Source organism: the organism of the source record quoted next, unplaced genomic scaffold, assembly GCF_019419815.1.
Source record: "Pyrus x bretschneideri cultivar Hongxiangsu unplaced genomic scaffold, Pyrus_bretschneideri_v1 Contig15, whole genome shotgun sequence".
Classification (NCBI taxonomy): Eukaryota; Viridiplantae; Streptophyta; class Magnoliopsida; order Rosales; family Rosaceae; genus Pyrus; species Pyrus x bretschneideri.
In genome coordinates this window covers 8,243,427-8,249,426 of record NW_025999446.1, presented here as the reverse complement: position 1 = coordinate 8,249,426, position 6,000 = coordinate 8,243,427, and the positions used below count along the sequence as shown (strand labels likewise).

The 6,000-nt window shown below is 35.5% G+C and overlaps 1 long non-coding RNA gene across 1 annotated transcript; it reads right to left on the bottom strand.

Moving 5' to 3' along the window:
* Positions 1-466: 466 nt before the first annotated feature.
* On the bottom strand, positions 467-1,434 carry LOC125475616. Its single transcript, XR_007256941.1, has 3 exons — positions 1,345-1,434; positions 1,057-1,105; positions 467-562 (listed from the first exon to the last, which is right to left on the bottom strand). It is a non-coding gene; the product is annotated as an uncharacterized LOC125475616 (long non-coding RNA).
* Between the last annotated feature and the right edge of the window lie 4,566 nt (positions 1,435-6,000).

Genomic DNA, 6,000 nt, shown 5'->3' with positions numbered 1-6,000 from the left:
GCTGCAGCCACCCCTGGTAGCACATTTATTATTATTGTGCCCAATATGTCACCTATTTAAAAAAAATATTAAAAACCGAAATCACCTACAAATTGAGATTGAGGCTAAACAAAAAATTATTTTTTCATATAATTAAAACATCCCACAACCACAAGCATCTATAATATTACAATTTACAGAGATATTCACAACCATTGTATATAAAAACAACTAGAATTTTACATGTTCTATCCCCAACTAAAATAAAACTAAAATTATAAAGGTTTTAAGTGAATATCGGTTCTCTCAGGAATAAGAACATCAAATATTAAGGTTTTAAGTGAACCCGCACAGTTCTTTTTCTCATGTTCGAGTCGGCAACCTGGTCAGGGTGGCTTTGGTGGTTGATGGGTTTCGATGTGGCCATCGCGTATAGAGAGGGAAAAAAAATGATTGCCTGCTTCTGAACTGGGTTGTTTTGAATGGCCCCGCCAAGTACCCCAAGCATCCATTTTTCTTGTACCTGCATCACCATGATCAAGCTCTCCTATAATCGCAGCAACTCCCCCATTCAAATCTGACCCTAAATCATAAATAAAATAAAATAAAATTCAACATAAAAAGAAAAGGTCAGTACGTATGATTCGAGTTCACATTGCTCAGGGTCACCGACGCTGTTAAGTTTATTCATCATTGCTCGATCACTCTTGTTAATTTTCTTTTTCGTTTGGTTTGGTTTCGGCTTTTCTTTAACAGCGTAGGCACACAAAACCAATCAAATTCATTCACCTACGTAAGCCACAAAAGCATGAATATTTTGTTTCAAATTTCAATCCCAAAAAACAGAACCAATCAAATTCATTCACCAATTGATGCACACCGCACACAACTTTGTAACTCAATCCCTATTATTGCACACAAATTCTTGACTTTTAACACAAAGCCCACCTCCAATTCCACATAGCAAAAGCTGGGCAATCAATAATTTCAATCCTAACTAAAACTTTTAACACAATTATAACCGAAACAACTCTAATCACTTTACCTAAAAAAAGAATGGATAGAAAGTGGATGTACCTGTAATACGAAACTGGCTGAAGTGAAGAACACAAAGATTTGTGCTTTGCTGCTCAAATTTGTAGAGTGAGAGAAAGTACCCAGAACCAAAATCATATTAGGGTTGAGAAATTGGAATTTATTAGAATTAGGGATTCATTAATACAACTATGCCTCAGCCCAATTTTTTTTTTTTTTTTTTCATTTGGCCTAAAATCGAAACAACCAAAAACTTCAAGTTAAAAAATTAGAGAAATAAATCTGAAATTTTAGAGAGACAAAGTGAGGAGAGAGTAATAGGCGGAGGACCTTGGGCGAGGAGTCCATTGACGGCTTCGTTGGGGAGGACCTGAGCGCAGTTTTTCACAATCTCCTTTAAGCTTTGCACCAAAAATTAAAAGCAACATATCATGATTGAAGAACATGTTGGAAATGTGCCCTAAAACCAATCATATGATGATACTTTACGGACATTTCAAACTAATGTAGTTTAAAGGGCAAACATTATTGTTTGAGCCGTCTCATATAAATGTTATATGCTTAAACGATAAGTCCAAGGAATATGTGATTGGAAGAATGCGATCTAAAGAAGTTAGATTCATGAGACCATTCTTTCGTTGACACATCCTAAACGTTCCTGATCATAGGATTGTCAATTGGGCATTGACAGTCCGTTAAGATCAGTACGTGCTATGTCTTCTCTCAGGGAGAGTGACTAGTCTCGAGTCATTGGTGTGTGTGACATCAAGACAAGTACGTAGGTGCTCAATAGAGAATGAGTTCACTGAACACGATCAACGAAGAGTTCTCATATTCATGTCACATGAGAACTCATGGTTGGGATAATGCAAATTAGTCTTTTGACCTGAGGCATCACAGTTGTCTTGTGGTTAGGTCCTTAATCTTTGATTATGTCAACGTCACTCTATCAGGGTGTCCACGGCATCGTTGGGGTTAAGCCACTTAGCCATGGAGGCAAGTGAATGCGCAACAAGGGATCTCTAACCTTCAAACTGTTTGAGGGAGAATACTCTATGATATGATTTGGAATCTCTGGCCAGAGTATGAATGAGATGTTGGAATGCGTTCCAGATCACATTCAAGGTAATCATATAAGCACAAGATTCACATTGGATAGTAGACATGAATAAACTATCAAACCAAACAATGTGGTCAAGAGTATTGTATTAGAGAAAGACCGTATTGCATTTGTAATCCTAAACTGAATAGGTTCTCAACCTCTTCTGATTAGCTTGGGTAACCATGATATGCTGCTAGGTGTCACTCATGGTTTGTGGAAGCCCTAAAAGTGTATTATCACTAACGGGAGAATTGAAAGTAAGTTTCAATTCACAATCGATTTGAAAGAGTTTGAATCGCCCACTGCCTCGCTAAAAGGAACCTAATGGATCGTACACCGTGTAAGGTAGAGTTTGAAGATTCAACAGAGATGAGTAAGAATAATTAAATGGTTTAATTATTTATGGCAAGGATTAATTAATATGATTATTAATCAAACGAATAAATTCGTTGAAGACCTCGGGATAGTTTTGGACCTTAAGGCCCAATGGGCTTCGAACGTCAAGCCCATTGACTTAAGTTGTATGACAACTTAATGAATAATGATTCACAAAGGCCCAAATAGCCCAATTAATCCCCATAGGCCGGCCATTTAGAGGAGGGTAGTGAACTTGGCTTAATTGCAAGTTTGCCACTCCATTGTGAGGTGGTATAAAGACATCTTTATAGCCATTTCATCCTTAGGGTTTTCTAGGGAGTAAAGATGAGAACACAAACCTCCCTTTGCTCTCAAAGAATTCGGCCAATCTAGAGGGGAAAATCTAGCAATCTTACTTCCTCTAGGTCACTCATTTCTTCTTTCAATATACCTTGGTGTGGAGACTTAGAGGTTCTCAATTTTGGGAACTTGGAGAAACCTTTTCATCCATCCAAATCCATGGATTCAAGATGCAAGGAATGAAGGCCCTCTCTTTGGGTGATTAGCCTTTGCTTATGCAAAGAGGAATCTACAAAGGTATTGATTTCTCAACTCACTTTATTTTTGAGTTGAGTCTTGATTCACCTATCTACTAGGCTTTGAATTTCATGGGTAAATGTTTTGTTTTAAGTGCATACAAGCATGATTCCGCCTTTAATTGTTAATTGCATGCTATTGATGTTGCTTAAATGAACATGTTTTTCACAAATTTTCCTTCAAGTGGTATCAAGAGCCTAAGTCTAGTAGTTGGTGAATCCTTTTGGGTTTTGTAGTTCATAGTTTGTGATTTGAATGTTGTAATTGTTACAAGCTTTATTCTTGCTTCTTTGAATGTAAATTTTGTTAGAAAATTTGCCATCTCAAATGTTGTAGATGTAGTTCATATGAGCATGAATAATGGAACTAAAAGTTGGTGCCAAGTGTTTTGGGAAATTCGGCCAAATCCAAAGGGTGATTTTTTGGGTTCATGTTAGGCTTGTTAAAATGGTTTTAAAGTGCTTTTTGGAACCCCTAAGTACCCTAGGATATTAACCCTCTTTTGAGTTGTGAAAATTTGAGTTTTTGATGAAAGAAAACATCCATGGAGCTATTATGAGTTTTCATGTATGTTCTTCATATTTCTTGAAGTTCTTATCAAGAACAAAAAGTTTTGAAGTTTTGATTCAAAAGTTTTATGTTTTACATAAAGTTTTGATTATTAGTTGATGGGTGATGATTATGTCAAAGATATAATTTTGATTATTAGTTAATGGGTGATGATTATGTCAAAGATATAATTTTGAATATTAGTTGATGGATGATGTTTGTTGGTAAGAAATAATTAAATGTTTTTAATTATATCAAAGGTATATTTTCTTTTCAAACCATCCCCACCATCTTTAATCTCACCCACCAAAATCCACTTACAAAATTTTTTTTTATCAAAAATCTCTATGTTACTATCCTATGGCCGGCCACCCCTCTAGTGGGGTGCTTTTGTGCAATTAAATAAAGTTTTGATACTTTTGTGTATTTGTATTTTGACCCAAAAGTTTGTGTTTTTTGCAAAATGGCCCAAATAGAATGAGAACAAAAATTGTTTTGTCTCTTTAATGAGAATTGGATTTTCATTATATTTAGTTCCATTTAAATCAATTCTATGGATACAAAAACCAAATGAAAATGTTGCATTCAAGTTTAATTAGTTAAAGCGTTAATTAATTAAAGAAAGGGTGATTATGAACCTTAGCCTACGATAATTGAGCTATGTGAAAGGCCGTTTCAAATTTGTTTGAACCATGGGAATGTGTAGATTAAATTTTGGTTGTAATTTGATTTGATCAATTGTTGTAAAAGAGCATAAGCTCTTATTTACTTTGAAGTACTCCTTTCTTGTTTTATTCGATATGCATGAAATTGGAGTAGTTGGGTCCAACGCCCAATAAGACAACACGCCTTAATGTGATTAAACGCGTAACTAAAATCAATCTCCATCCCTAGACCGAGATTCAACACTAGGCTCGTGTTGAATCGAATCAAAGGTTCATAGTCATCCTAAGGCCCTAAGGCAACTATATAGTCCATCAATGAATGCAAACCTTATGTTAGTAGTATTATATACTCTTGCTTTAAAAACCGTTTTAAAAGCTTAGTGGGAGTATTATATACAACTAAATCAATCAAATGGACCAATAGTTGTAATAGGACCAAAATGTTTTAATTGGATTAAAATGTATGTTTATATGTGATGAGACCTAAAACCCTCAACAAATCAATATTAAGTTGATAAGCGAGAGATGCTTTGAATATCTCTTCGTGGCCTTCCACCGTGGTAGGCTCCAATCGTTTGTGACTTGTACACCGGCTTCACCCTATAATGGGGGAGTACAAAGTGCATGCTTACATTCAGGAGGAGTCTATACGCATATGATGAGGTGAGTGTAGACAACGAGTATGGCCAACATGATATAATTCTGAGGTTGTGCTTGAACCTCTACATAAACTAAGCATGGTGGGAATAACTTAACTAAGTGCAATGGTGCCAACATGATATAATTCTGAGGCATTCATTCTCTAGAGGCCAAACTAGATGGGTAATTACAAACGTTGTAAATGAGTAAAGCGTTATTCTCTCATCATTATTTTTGCTAACCAACATCGTATAATCGTGAGGTGGGCTTGGTAATGGTGAGCCTCCCATACCCTACTAAGAGTTTCCTCCAAAACTCTCGAATTCCGATGAGGGATATGGAATTTGCCAAAAATAGTGGGTGGTGCTATTTGATTTAAAGACCCAAATCAAATGGCTTAAAATCAATCAATTTATATTCGTTATGTATTTGTTTACCAATATATTTGCAAACGCTATCCAAAACTTGACAAAGAAAAACCAAACGCTTTAATTTCCGGACTTAGTTCTACAATCCCATAGATTGTCTTTAATGGCTTGTAGATGTAACTAAGTAGTCTCATCCTCACAATCTTCCTATTGATAATGTATCATTGGAAGAATATGTTAGATAAGTCTAACATGAGAAGGAGAACACTTTTAATGTCATAATTCTTCAAATACAAATTGTTGTATGAAGAAATAAGAGTTGCTTTGAACAAACCTTAATCAACACAAACTTTAGTGCTTGTCTCTTTGTTACACGAACAAGGAACTTGAGAAGTAAGCACAAGGGCATGGACACTTTATGTGCCATGATTCTTCACTTACAAATTGTTGTATGAAGAAATGAGAGTTGCCTTGAACAACTCTTGAGAGTTTGTTATTATATTTAGAACATAATGGTTGGTTGACAAAAATAGTCCATTTATATGGACTTATGATGATTTTGAATCATTGAGTGTTGAAGTGTTAAACCACTTAACGAGACGGAAACTAGGCAAGGACTTCACCTTTGTGTCCCTATCCTAATGGTTCACTAAGTTTATTGTAAACTATATAGTGAACAATAACCGTACGCTCTCCAAATCGTTTGATG